The sequence below is a fragment of the Rhagoletis pomonella genome, unplaced genomic scaffold (genome assembly GCF_013731165.1).
Source record: "Rhagoletis pomonella isolate Grant_MI unplaced genomic scaffold, Rhpom_1.0 Rhpom_scaffold_01480, whole genome shotgun sequence".
Taxonomy (NCBI): Eukaryota; Metazoa; Arthropoda; class Insecta; order Diptera; family Tephritidae; genus Rhagoletis; species Rhagoletis pomonella.
Window position 1 is genome coordinate 891 of NW_023460034.1, and position 14,874 is coordinate 15,764.

Here is a 14,874-nt window from a genome sequence, read left to right on the forward strand (position 1 = left end):
TGTATTCTCATCGTACAATGTATGTATGTAGATGCAAAACATCTGCTGGAAGCCCGATTTTTATAAATAGCATCGCGTGTAATTAATATTGCCTTTGTATTTGTGTATGTCGAACTATACAATTTAAGTATCTTATGCATAAGTATCAACGTGCCAATAGTACGCACTACGTATGTGTATACATATGAAGGTGAATACATGAGTATATACTATGTAGAAACACATGCATTTGTCTATATACAAAGTAGACATTCTCTCGAATCATTGGCACATATCTCCACCCATTTCGAAATGAAATTTTGAAATAATTCAAAGAACAACTCTATTCTCTTCCAATAGATGACGGAGAAGGTCATGTTGGTACTGTTTGTGAGATTGGACGCTCTGGATCGACACACTCACCTGAAAATACGGTTGTAATTAATTGGGATTCTGGACATAGAACAAATTATCGTGTTGGCTACCAAAATCAATACGATTTAATTATTGTTGATAACGCACAAGTTGGTAAGTAGTCGCGGCGGCAATTAAGCAACAAGATAATTTTCATGTGTAAAATTTTTATTACATTTTTTACATATGTATATGTATGTATAACTAAAAAATATATGTACATACATACAAGAAATAACGGCGACAAATGTCAACGAGGTCGTACTCGTGCATGCACCAACATAACTGTAACATTTAAATCTCGTTGGATTCTCTACTTAATCTAGTTATCAGTCATTTAGTTATCAGTGTTCATCTCGTTCCCTAATTAAAAGTTTTGAAATGTTGAACAAAAGAAGTGCTATTTTGGAATTGCATCGCCAAGAAATATGACAATGTGAAATTGTTCGGTTGCTCGACGTTCCTCGCCAAACTGTTTCCAATTCAGCGGTTCAATGAACTTGACCATGAAGGTGATCGTCTGGGACGTGAGAGAAAACGAACTGCCAATACACCAAGGAAACGCCAGATAATTAAAAAGCGAGTTCAGCGAAATTCAAGGCTTTCAATGAGAAAGATTCCCCGCGAAACTGGTATTGGTCGTGAAACTGTTCGTCAAATTGCGAAGAAGGAGCTTCGCATTAAGCCGTACAAAATTCCAAGAGCGCAGTTGCCGCAAACGCTCACTGGGAAAAAATTCTTTTTGCACAATCGTCAAAATGATAGGATCTGGTCGACACACGCTCCTGGTTCATCACACATCATCGAGCACCGCCAAAATCCCAAATCTGTGATGGTTTGGGCTGGAATTTGTTCATCCCGCAAAACACCTCTGATTTTCGTGGATCAGGGGGTTAAAATCAATAGGGAAGTTTACCGTTGCAACATTTTGGAGGCTGTGGTACTTCTTTGAGCCCAAGAGCATTTTGGCGAACAGGAATGGACATTCCAACAGGACTTGCTCACAGGGCATCAGAAATTCAAGACTGGTGCAAAGAAAATTTTCCGAACGTTATCACAACTGCAGAGTGCCCACCGTACTCACCAGATCTTAATCCCATGGATTACAGAATTTGGTAACTTTTGGAGGCCAGGGCTTGTGCTAAACCACACAAAAGTTTGGAGTCCCTAAAGCAATCACGGCGCCGTGAATAGGATCTTATTTCGCTAGAGGAGCTGCGGCGTGTGGCCGAAAATTTTACAAAACGTTTAAAGCTCTGCGTTGGTGCTAAGGGAGGCCACTTTAAAGTCGGTTTAAACACAAATTAGTAATGCCTAGTACTATTGTAATTATACATAAGTCGTTTCTTTAAATTTTGCAAAATTAACAGAAAAATATGCAAAAATGCTTGTCCCCGTTATTTCTTGTCACCCTGTAGTATGCACGATGTTAGCGAACAAAGGTGGCGCGTTACGCAAACTGCTACTTTGGTTTTGCCAACTTTGTTAATTCTTAAGTAAAAGTAAACAGCGCCTCACAAATTTTAAAGCACTGAAATTCACTAATACTTTAAAAAATCACCATTTTTTAACATTTTCTGTATTAAATCTTTTTATAAATCATATATGTACATATTTTTACAATTTAACACAAATAAACTACGTTTCCTATCGAAAAACTGAAAATAAGGAAAATTTACTGTTTGGTAGTTTCTTTTATCTCCTATTCGTTTACTTTTACTGGAGAAATGTCATCGCCGACGAGATTGCGCAATTTTGCATTCTATTTATCATTCTTGCATAGTACGTTGATTTCTTCCTCTTTTTCGTATCACTTTTATTCGCGGATATCAACAGTAATAAAAATATTTAAATTCCTGTGCTTTTACCACTGATTAATTTGTATAATTTTTTATAAATTTTTAACAAAGATTTCAATTGCATATTTCAGGTGTACGCCATTCGAATGTTGTTTGTGATGGCTGCTCTAAGCCGGGAATAGCTGGCATTGTTTTTAAATGCGCCCAGTGTTCGAACTACCATCTCTGTGCTTATTGTTATGGTGCGGATTTGCACGAAACGGATCATTCATTCATTCGTTACACAACGCCTACATCGCTAGGGTATGTTTGAATTGTTTCAGTTAATATTATTTTATTGATTTGACTAATTAACAACCTATAAGTTGATTAACGGGTTATAACTAAAAATCTGCACTAATTAAAAAAAACAAATCAATTAAAATTCTGGGAGCTCTTAATATTTATTTTATTTTATTTATTTATTTATTTAAGGGGGAACAGTGTTTGTACATGTAAGACAATAATCTTTTAATAGTACATGAACTTAATTAAGTAACATATTATTGAATTTATTATTCTATACATATCGTGACTAGACACGAATAAAGGCGCGAGCTCAAAGTTTTACCGCGAAAAAAGACGCATAACAAAACTTCAACGAAGAAAGACTCTTTAACATGTTGACGACGAAGAAAGACGCTTAGCTTTTTTCGCCGTCAACTAGGCTACGCATCTTTCTTCGCCGAAGTTTTCTTAACCGTCGTCAAAACACTAGCACTTTATTACCAACGACCACATCCTCGAATTTCGTGCTTCTCCTTTAATAGCTTTAAAATAATGCCGGCCAAAACGTTCACATTGTGCTGTTTCGCCTGCGTATTTTCACACCAACGCTAACGATGTGTATGCACGAAGTTATGCTTTCGCTTCTCACGCGCTTGGCGCACACACTTTAATATTCGTGTGGTCGGCACTTCTTTAAAACATAAAAATAATTAAAAGGGCATTTTCAATATCATTTCGTCCTTCTGAACAAAAAAAATAATATTTCTTTTTCATTTTACCCGGCTTCGCTGCGCTGTATTGTTACTCCCTCCCAAAACTCTTATGGCTTCATTCATAAAAAATAAAATAGATTTGAAGAGTTTTATGAAATGAGATTTTCAAACAAGTTTTCGAAACATACTTTATTTTTTATGAAACATACTTTTTATGAATAAGGGTGTTAGTTTCAATACTTTCGAAGGTACTTAATCCTGGAAATTTGTTTTATACTCTTATAACTCGATTCTACGTATCGTACGCTTTCTTCAAAGATGTATTTATTCCGTATTTACCTTATCTTATCACCAGAATAAAATTTTTCAAATAGGTGGTAACAAGCTACAAAAATATTTTCGGCAGTAAACTTTCTTAAACCCCTTTACTTTGATACCTGTGTTGTAACGTTTAATTTATTTTATCAATTTAATAATTGAATAAAATTTGTCAAACAGGTAGCAACCCTCCTCACAATTTTTTTTTGTAGTCAGCTTTCCTAAACCTCTTTAGTTTGATACCCATATTGCAATATTTAATTTATCTTATCGATTAAATTAAATTAAAATTTTCAAACAGGTGGCAACCTTCCACAAAGATATTTTCGACTGTTAGCATTCTTAAACCTCTTGCTATTATTGGCCATATTGCAATATCTAGTTTATCTTATCAATTTTAAAACTGCAATTTTCAAACAGGTGGCTACTATCTAATTTCTAATTTTTCCTATGTTTTTAGTTGGACCTTGGTGAAAGCTACATTAGATTCCATGCATTAGTTTTCGAATGATGCACGTACAAACATACAGACAGACAGACAAAAATTCTAAGGGCCCTTTTCCCAAGTAACCTGTAACTTTGAAGCTCACTTTATATTTAAAGGTTGCATTAAAATTTATGATTGTGTCTAAAGTAAAGCATTTTATTATCGGTTTTACCCTGGGATTCAGTAATTCAGTCGCATCTTAAGTCACTAAATTTGAGATTAGCAATTAGTGACTATTTTTGTGACTTGAGACGATTGGGATATTCAGAAGGAGAGTCACAAAAAGTTCACCAAAAATTTGTGGTGAAATCAAACACAGACAATCAACTGATAGTGTTTATGTATGCCTTTTGCCCGCGCCGCTCAAAGAGTCTCAATGGCCGAGTGGTCAAAGCATTAGGCTGGCAGCTCGCTTCCCTTGAGGTCACTGTGTGCGTGCGAACAAGCGGTCCGGTTGAATGAAGCTTTCGCAGCCTACTAAAGCAGAGCGTGTATGTATATGCGAATATGCCCGCCGGGCAGGCGCCGCCCTGGTCTGCTTTAAATATAAAGTGAGCTTTGAAGTTAATGGTTACATATGTATGTGGGGCAAAATTTGCCAAGTGTCACAAGTTTTCTTAAAATTCTTATCTCAAGTCACACTTATGATAGAGAATCAGTAGTAGCAGTTTTTGAGATATAGCCACATTTCGCGTTTTTGAGATCCTAAAAAAGTCTACTCACTTAATTGCAATGTTCTTTGGATGTAGTTGGCCAATCTTAAATTTCTTTTTGTATTAGTAAAGACTTTTAAATTTGCTCTCAACTGCATCAACGTATTTCTTTATCGTCTTGATAGCATTATCTAATGCAAACGCGACGTTGAGGATACAAATATTACAATTTTATGTACATATCGTCGTTTAAAGTACAAAACCGCGTATCAACAAAATGCAAAACCGCGTATGTGAGGTTGCATAAATTATTTTCTAGAAAGTAAAAACACTCATATTTCAAAATGGTTCTCTGATTTATAAAGCAATCACATTTCTGACTAGTATATTTCAGGACGAAGGGATAAGGATTGAGCCAAGAGCTTATGTAAGCAAATCAAATTTTTGGCAGCAAACGTCAGTTACGCAGTTTTGCAGAATGATGATACGCGGTTTTGTACTTTAAACAACGATATGTACCTTAGGGCGTATGGGAGATTTTTTCGACTATGCGCGTATTATGGCACAGAAAAATTCTATGTGTAATTCTAAGCGAATTTTCCGAAGAAACCATGGGTCAAAATCAATTTGGAGTTTGCCAAATTGCGAAAATAGGTTTCTTAGCATTTTGCTGTAGTGTAGAGGAATCCATTTTTAACCGACTTCCAAAAAAGGAGGAGGTTATCAGTTCCTCGGAATATATTTTTTTTTTATGTATGTTACCGCATAACTTTGGACCACGTCAACCGATTTCGGTAATTCTGCATTGGAAAAGGTAGTGTCTCAGAGGTGGTCCCATACTAATCTGGTTTAGATCCGATCTTTGGATCATGAAATATATACAGTGACGAGCAAAACTGTAACATGGTGTAACACTTTTTATTTCAGCCACGGCAGGGGCGCACCCAGGAATATATTTTAGGGGGGGGGGGGGGGTTTATATTTCTGAAGATATATCACCGGAAAATACTGAAAATTTGCTTGATAATACGCTCTTTAAAATACATTTATGCAAGTTTTATGTACAGTATGTAATAAATAAATAAACGTTTTAAAATTCATAAACTGCACTTTATTTACATAAGATTAACAGAACTCAAACACTTTTAACCGACTTCAAAAAAGGGGAGGTTATCAATTCGCCGGAATACATAACTTTTTTACCACGTGAACCGATTTCAATAATCCTTTTTTTATTGGAAAGATGGTACCTCAAGGTAATTTGGTTTAGAGATCCGATGATTGGATCATGAAGAAATTAAAGGTACCCCCAAATTTGTATATGAGAATTGAAGTCGGTTGTGTTCTTTCCTTAAAAACTACTTGTTTAATAAAAAGTTCTATAAACTCAAGATGCGCTCAACTTTCAAAAGTACCTAATAAAAAAATTTAAAAAAGAGTCAGTAATAATAAATTTATTGATTCCATGAATTTTTGCACTTTTATGTTCATTTTTTCGATTTCTGGTTTCTGGTTTTCGATAGATGGTGATTTTTCACGATTGCTAAATTTTTTTAATATTTCGAGTTCCGAAAAAATTAACTGAACTCTCAAGAAAAACGAAAAATTCATATAAAACGACGGACGAGAAATGGAAAAGAAATTTTCTTCTACCAAATTTTCATAAATCAGTTTGCAGCTCTCAAGAAAAAAATGCTCGTATATTTATTTCCTCATGAAAATTTACAGCAAAAGCAAAGCGCTTTTTCAGCAACAGAAATTATAATAAATATTTCTTATAATTTCCTTGAGAGCTGGATTCTTAGCTTTAAGATATAGTTTGTATTTGAGGTTATTAGCTTTAGGGGGGGTTTGAACCCCAAAACCCACCCCTTGTGTGCGCTAATGAGCCACCGCTATATTTCCAAGTTCTAACGACTTTCATCCTTTTGTTGTATATTCTTGTTGGTACATCCTCACTCCCTCTATCATAACGATTTGAAGTCAATACAACAACAATAAAAAACAGCAGACAAAAATGTAAATTAAGGCAAATGTTACAGTTTTTCGCTCACTCTCAGTTTTACCGTTATCTTTTACTTAGTTGGAAGGCAGATGACTTTTCTGTATTGTAATTTATTGAAGAAGTGATCACCAGTAAATAATATGGTTAATCCGGAACCATAAATTTAAATAATAGATTTACTGCGGAAAGGCGAGACCGCAGGAAAAGTGGCAAAAAATTGTGGAGTTTGCTACTTGAAAATGTTAAGACTGAGAAGAAATATAGCCTAAAGTGTTCCCAAGGAAAAAGGAAGTCTGTCAAAAAATATTACAGTCCGACAGAAGCGCTTAAGGTATTGAACTTTAATGCAAATCAGTAGACATCGAGGCGAAGAATTGCCAAATTGAGCGCAAAGGCATCATAAAAGAAGAAAAATTTGATCAAAATACATGTGCGATTGTGGCAGCATTTTGCTGTATCGCACGAAAACCGGACCGTTGCCTATTGGTATATGTTAGGCCTTTCAGAATGCAATAAAAACACATTTGTAAGTTGCAATTGAAGGGGTTATTTGGTCTGATAAGACTAAATTAATCGCTTTTAATTAGATGGCCGGGCATGGTATTGGATGAAAGACCCAAATTAAGCCCACGCGCCTCATGTAAGGCAAACTGTGAATCACAGTGGTCGGTCAATAATAGTTTGGGGTTGTATGTCAAAAATATTGTTGATCCGTTAGTACGCATTATGCTTAAGGAACAGTATCTGTTGATATTTCAACAAAATTTGCAAGATTTAGACGAAAAAATCAGAGTTTCTGCTAAAAAATCACCCAAAACACACTGGTCATGTTCGCAAAGACTGGATACAAAAGCGAAAATTTGCTAATTTGAAATGACCTCCACAATTCGCGGACATGAATCTCATCGAAAATTTGCGAAATCAACTAAAAGCACAGTGATGTAATGTGGAACGATTTTCCGTCATCCCTTGTCAAATTTGGTTTGGAGACAAACCACTTTCGGCGTTGTGCCATCTTCAGTGTCATTTTTCGTTCTGAATAGTTTCTGTTTGTCTGTCACTGTTTATAGCCGTGTTAAATCGTCGTTGGTTCATAGTTAGGTACTTCTCAGCGGATTATATTCTTTCGTTCAACCAGTAGTTTCAGTTCTGTGTGTACATCCTCAGGTAGAAATTAGTTGCTCACCTCTTTTTTGATTAATTGTTGCATGGATGGAGTAAGCACAGCTTACTAAGTCCGTCCAACGGAGTACATGAGCTGTGAAAGCAAACTAAGGATATGTGGGAAGATATACCTCCAGAATTTTTACAGAGATACAAATAAGGTATGCCAAATCGCATCCAGGAACTAAAAAAGCAAAAGGGTACTGAACATTGTGTTAATAGTTCTTTTTTTCGTGAAAATTGTTAAAAAGTTAATTTACATTTTTGACTGCTTGACTTCAAATCATTATGAGAGAGGAAGTACAGGTGTACTAATAAGAATATATAACAAAAGTATGAAAGTCGTTACAGCTTAGAAAGATAGCGAGGGCTGAAGTAAAAAGTGTTACACCTTGTTACAGTTTCGCCCGTCACTGTATATATATATATATATATATATATATATATATATATATATATATATATTTTTTATATGAGAATTGAAGTCGGTTTTGTTTTTTGCTAAAAATTACTCTTCTCTGTTCTCTTAACCTTTTCTTAAAACTTCCATCAGAGGGCACAACAGGTGAAAATTTTCACATTTTCTTCGCAACCTATTTTCGCAATTTAGTAAACTCCAAATTGATTTTAGACCAATGGTTTCTTACGCAAATTTGCTTGGAGTTACACGTAGAATCTTTCTATGCTTTACGCGCATAGTTAAAAAAAATTTGCCCCCTAATGTACCTCCATATACATACATATGTACGTATATGGTATTGAGATCAAATTGAGATATCCACATGTATAGTGGGGGCAAAAATCACAAAATTTCATTATAATGTGATATGTTAAGTGCAAGTTTAAATTATCTTAAAATTCGCGTTTATTTTTTATTTATTTTTTTTTTGCTGGCGGTGACCAAAGCTGGTTACCATTACATTTCAATTACGGTTGCTTAATGGTAAATGTTAAATTATATACGATTACGATTACTTTGATTGTAATCTTAAAAATTTAAGGGCTAACATTGCTGTAATCTTAATCACGAAATACATGATTATGAATACTGTAATTATGATCCTAAAAAATGTATGATTACACTTACAGTAATTGTAATTATGAAAATTACGATTACGAACACTTTAACTATAATCCTAAATATATTATGATTACAATTAATGTAATCGTAATTAAGAAAATATTGATTGCGATTACTGATATTCTGTAGAGGTTTAGTAGTTAAGCAAATTAGCGGAACTTTCGCCGAAAAGTATGTAAAATTAAGTTAAAGTCGAAGTAATAATGTAAATCAAAATCAACTTTTTTTGAAAGTACTGCGACCACAGTAACTATGTTTTCTGATAGCCAGGCAGCTATCAAAACACTTAATTGTGGCAAATCTACATCGAAGATTGTCATGGAGTGTAGACGTACTCTGAATGAGCTGCCAAGGAGTTACTCTACTCAAGTTGTATGTGTGCCAGGTCATAGGGACATACCGGGCAACTGTGTTGCAGACGAGCTGGCTCGGATAGGAACCCTACTGTCTGCGATCAGTACCACTTGTAATGAGGGCATTCCGCTATCTTCTTGTAAACTCTGGCTGCAGAATAACTTCATAGAACGGGCAAATACAAGATGGTCTGCGGAGCCCACGTGCAGGATAGTAAGACACATCTGGCCTAGGTTAGATAAACGTTGATCTCGCCCTCTCTTTCGTTTGGAGCGACCAATGGGCATGTTATTGGAGTTCTCACCAGGCACTGCCTTATGGCAACCCACGTTGCCAGGATGGGTTTGCAGTCAAACGATTACCGTCGTAGCTGCTGCGATGAGGATGAAATCGAAAGCGTGTAGCATTACTTATGTCACTGTTCCACTTTGGTAAGGGCTCGTCGACGCTCGCTTCTCCGCTATTCTTTTGAGTGTCTGGCTGAACTGGACTCAGCCAGTATCTACGGTTTTGTGCGCTTCATCAGAGCTTTAAATTGGTTCCATTTTTGAGGTAAGAGGAGGGACGCTAGGAGTCTCACCTATGACATCACAATGGGCCCATGGAGGCCTAAGGGCTGTTTTCACCATCTCTGGTTAATACTAATCCCCAGTTAAACATTGTTACCGACGTTACCGACCCAATGTGAAGTGAATGGAGTAAGTACCGTCGGTAACGATGTTTAACTGGGGATTAGTGTTAACCAGAGATGGTGAAAACGGCCCTAAGTGTGCCCTTTTCCTGTACGGGATGGAGGCAGCCAGGATAACCTAACCTAACCAACCGAACCTAACTGCGACCACAGGTCTGTGTAGAATATTACAACAATTCCAAACTACGCGAATTCATAACGCAGAACCATGTTGGTGTATAAAAATCAATATTTGCTCGAAGCGAAACTAATTTCTCGATTACTGTAATCGTAATCATGAAATGCATGATTCTTCTCCTTTTTTTGGCGCTGTAGCCGCCTAAGCGATTTTGGCCGAGTTCAGCAAAACACGCCAGTCGTTTCTCCTCTGTGCCAACTGACGCCAATTGGAAACGCCAAGTGAAGCCAAGTCCTTCTCCACCTGATCTTTCCATCGCAGTGGGGGCCTCCCTCTTTCTCTGCTACCACCAGCGGGTTCCGAGTTGAATACTTTCAGAGCTGGAGCGTCGGTGTCCATTCGAACGACATGACCAAGCCAGCGGAGCCGCTGTATGTTAACTCGCTGCACTATGTCCATATCGTTGTAAAGCTCATACAGCTCATCGTTGACATTATTATCGGTGTTAAAGCTGGTTCCCAAGTAAACGAAATTCTCTACTTTCTCGAAATTGTAACTGTCAACAGTGACGAGGGTGCCAAGGCGCGAATGTGCTGACTGTTGTTTTGATGACAGGAGATACTTCGTCTTGTCCTCGTTTACCAGCAGACCCATTCGCTTTGCTTCCCTATCCAACTTGGAAAAGGCAGAACAGACTTCGCGGTTTTTGTTTCCGATGACGTCGATGTCATCGGCATAAGCCAGAAATTGCACGCTCTTGTAGTAAATTGTTCCTGAGCGGTTCAGTTCTGCAGCTCTTATTATCTTCTCCAACATCAGATTAAAGAAGTCACATGAAAGGGAGTCGCCCTGTCTGAAACCCCGTTTTGTGGCGAACGGCTCGGAGAGGTCTTTCCCAATTCTTACGGAGCTGGTGGTATTGCTCAACGTCATTTTACACAGCCGTATGAGTTTTGAGGGGATGCCAAATTCAGAGATATCGGCGTATAGGCAACTCCTTTTAGTGCTGTCAAAAGCGGCTTTAAAGTCGACAAATAGGTGGTGAGTTTTCTCGCGGGTCTTTTCCAAGATTTGGCGTATTTTTAATACCTGGTACCTGGAAATGCGTGATTGCGAATACTTTAATTGTAATCCTAAAAATTTAACGATTACGACTACTGTAATCGTAATCCGAATTTTAATGATTACAATTACTGTAATTGGAATCTTACAATTTTTGCATTATGATTATTGTAATCGTAATCATAAAAAATACGATTACAGTAGCCGTAATCATTAAATTGTAAGGCTTAAAATTACCGTATTCGCAATCAAGCATGTTATAATTACAATTACTGTAATCGTAATACTGAAAATTTTCGGGATTACCAATTACAGTAATCGTTATCCTAAGTAATCAAGATGTAATCGTAATTATAAAGCATTTTCTTCCATATAAAAACATTTCAAGCATTTTTATATGGCCGAAATTAAAACTCACGGAGTTCATTAAACTCAGAAATGTTTGGAGTTTTACCATGCGGGTTGCATTGTTAGACAAACTTGTTTATTGCAAAACTTGAAAAATGCTTTAGTAGATATTGAACCGAACCAAACCATTTTTTGTAGTGGTTTTCGGTTCGGTTTTGGCATTTCAAAATAAAAATGGTCGGGTTCATGTTTCGGTTCGAAGCCTAAAAAAAGCGACGGTTCGGTTCAAAACCGGTTTTCAGCCCCGGTAGAAAAAAATTCTTTTACATTGGTTACCAGTAACCATGGAGTTTGAACAAAATGCTGCCATACAATTTTTTTCCCTGTACACTTGCCGAATTTCGCCCCATGTATAGATTGCACTAATTTTTTTAAATAAGTTTTTGAAATTTCAATGTCCTTTTAACAAAAAATCCTGACTCCAGAGAGTAAAATTTCAAGCGCAGTTTTACTGTATTTGGCCCCCTAGTTTTGCCAGTATGTATATTATTTTTTCGTATTCCCAAATTTTTTTGTTTTTGTTGCACGGTGTTACAATTTAATTGAACAAACCTTTATATTAAATACATGGTATAAATTACACAGGTTTACAACAAAAAAAATTCTGCATATAGAGCCAAACTTCTATATCCCTATGTTATTCGCTGAATGCGAATCCGAGGTCTGTTAACGTCCATCATGTCGGGTTCGAGGTCATTTAAAGGTCAAATAGCGAAAAATTCAATAAATAAACCTGAGAACTCATATAAGTATATGGGGTTTTCGACTCGCTGAACCAGAATCCGAGACCCGTTAACCTCCACAATGTCAGATTCGAGGTCATTCGGGGGTCAAATAGGAAAACAATATGTTCAAGAAAGTTAAAATTTCATATACATAATTTTTTGTTGTCGCTTAATCCGAATATGGGGATCCCTTTATTCTTCAATGTCTTCTAGAGGTCATGCCAAGGTCAAATTCAGAAGAATTGTATTGAGTTTTCAGGTTTATTCAATGAATTTTTCTATTTTTTCATTCTAATTATAATTATATACATATGTAAGCTGACCAACCGTCCTCTTTTGAGGAGGATTGTCCTCCTCAAACGTGACTTGTCCTCCTCCAAAATATTGTCCTTCTCTGTCCTCCTTTTGAGCAAAAATGTCCTCCTTGTCCTCCTTTTCAAGTTTTATAGCAGTGAAGAAATTTAAAAAAAATTCTTTCAGAATGTTATTTGTTTTTGTTATTTTTATGGCCTTATAACAATTATATTCAACAATTTTTATGAGCTTGAGGCCGTTTTTAGTGAAAACTTATTGTGGAAAAGCAACAATAATTTGAAAAAATGGTAGAAGTGATAGCTATTTCGGAAATCATCACATTTCCTCATCAGACTTATTTCAGTAGGATTCGAACCGACGATCACCACTGACTCAGCCAGTAGCCTACGCACTGTGCTAAGTTTGTCTTGTTAATTCTTGTTGCTTATTTTCCACTATTTCACTTTGCTAAGCCAACTACAATCAAACGCAGCTATTCCGCTGCAAATCTCTTGATCATGTGGTTGTTGGTTTTGTTTGTTTTTGTTAATATTTCTATTATTAGAATGTTTAACTTTTAGGTGTGCTTGTCCTTAAGTTATTTGTTTTTTTTTTATTTTTATGGCCTTATAACAATTATATTCAACAATTTGTATGAGCTTGAGGCCGTTTTTAGTGAAAACTTATTGTGGAAAAGCAACAATAATTAGAAAAAATGGTAGAAGTGATAGCTATTTCGGAAATCACCACATTTCCTCATCAGACTTCTTTCAGTAGGATTCGAACCGACGATCACCACTGACTCAGCCAGTTGCCTACGCACTGTGCTAAGTTTGTCTTGTGAATTCTTGTTGCTTATTTTCCACTATTTCACTTTGCTAAGCCAACTACAATCAAGCGCAGCTATTCCGCTGCAATTCACTTGATCATGTGGTTGTTGGATTTGTTGGTTTTTGTTAATATTTAGAGATAGATATCGGGACCCACGGGACCCGCGGTACAATTCTGAAAAATGTCGGGATGGGCGGGTTCGGGACTTAAAAATCGAATTTCTGGATGAGCGGGGTCGGGATTAAATATTTAGTCCCGTGCCCATCTCTAGTATCAACCCAAATGGCTTTGAAAAGGCTTTATAACTTAACTACGTATAGGAGAATTGCCACATGTTACAAACAATGTCATTCAATTTTAATTGAAGGAATTTGGTAAGTGAATAAGGTATCGCTATATGGGTGTCATACAAAAGAGGTTTAAGAAGGTAGTAGTTTGGAAATATTTAGAATAGGGTTGCCACCTATTTTAGAAGTCTAATCGAACTATTTTATATTAACGATGGATGTCAAATGAAAGAGCTTCAAGAAATACTTAGTTTGACAATTTAGAACATTTTTGATGTGTTTGAGGGTTGCCCAGTTTAAAGGGCTAAACTAAAATTATTTAATAAGTTAAATGCATTACTAACCGATGGTTTTCAATGGAAATGGGTTTAAAATCCTTTATTTAAGAACTATATTTAGGAGGGTTGCCGCGTGTTTAAAAAATGAATTTCCACTTAATTCATCACTTACTTGAAATATTTATAACAATGTCAGACGAAAAATATTTAAGGAAATTTTATTTCGAAAATAATTTTTAAGAGGGTTGCCGCCTGTTTTGGAAGTGTATTTCGTTTAATTATACATAAGTGACATGAAATTTTAAAATATGGTAATCAAAAGAACGAGTGTTAAGAAATCTTTACATTGAACATTTATTTTTTTTTGTTGAAAAAATTAAGCTACCATTATTTAATAAGTTAAATGGATTGTCAAAAAATGGGTATCAATCGAAATGGGTTTGAAAATAGTTTATTTCTAGTCTGTATTTACGAGATTTGCCATGTGCTTAAAAAAAACTAAATTAAACTTAATTCATCAGGTAATTGAAATATCTATAACAAAGCCAGGCCAAAGATTTGAAATTACCTTTAAAGAGGTTGCCACCTGCTTGAAAAGTCGAATTTGTTTTATTTATACGAAAGATACATAAACGAATTATCGAAATACTAGTGTCAAACGAAAGAATTTTAAGTAAATATAATAATATAATATAATATAATAATGATAATAATATTTTTAATTAGAGTTGCCATCTATTTTTTTTTTGAATTTCCAAAATGAGAAGTCAAATTAAAGAACTGGGATTCTACATAGATGTGCACAGGCTTTATTTTTTGAAGTTAGAGGGAGATTTGAAATTTGATGAAATGAAAACAGACACCATGCGAGACTTCTCATAACTGAGAAATGGTTTAAATTAATCATTAGGAATATTTTTTGAGTTTTTTGAAAAATTTAAATAAA

The 14,874-nt window shown here is 35.7% G+C and overlaps 1 long non-coding RNA gene across 1 annotated transcript; it reads left to right on the forward strand.

The window, feature by feature from the left end:
- Nucleotides 1-258: 258 nt before the first annotated feature.
- On the forward strand, nt 259-2,616 carry LOC118752412. The gene is made up of 2 exons (XR_004994674.1): nt 259-507; nt 2,324-2,616. It is a non-coding gene; the product is annotated as an uncharacterized LOC118752412 (long non-coding RNA).
- The last annotated feature ends 12,258 nt before the right edge of the window (nt 2,617-14,874 follow it).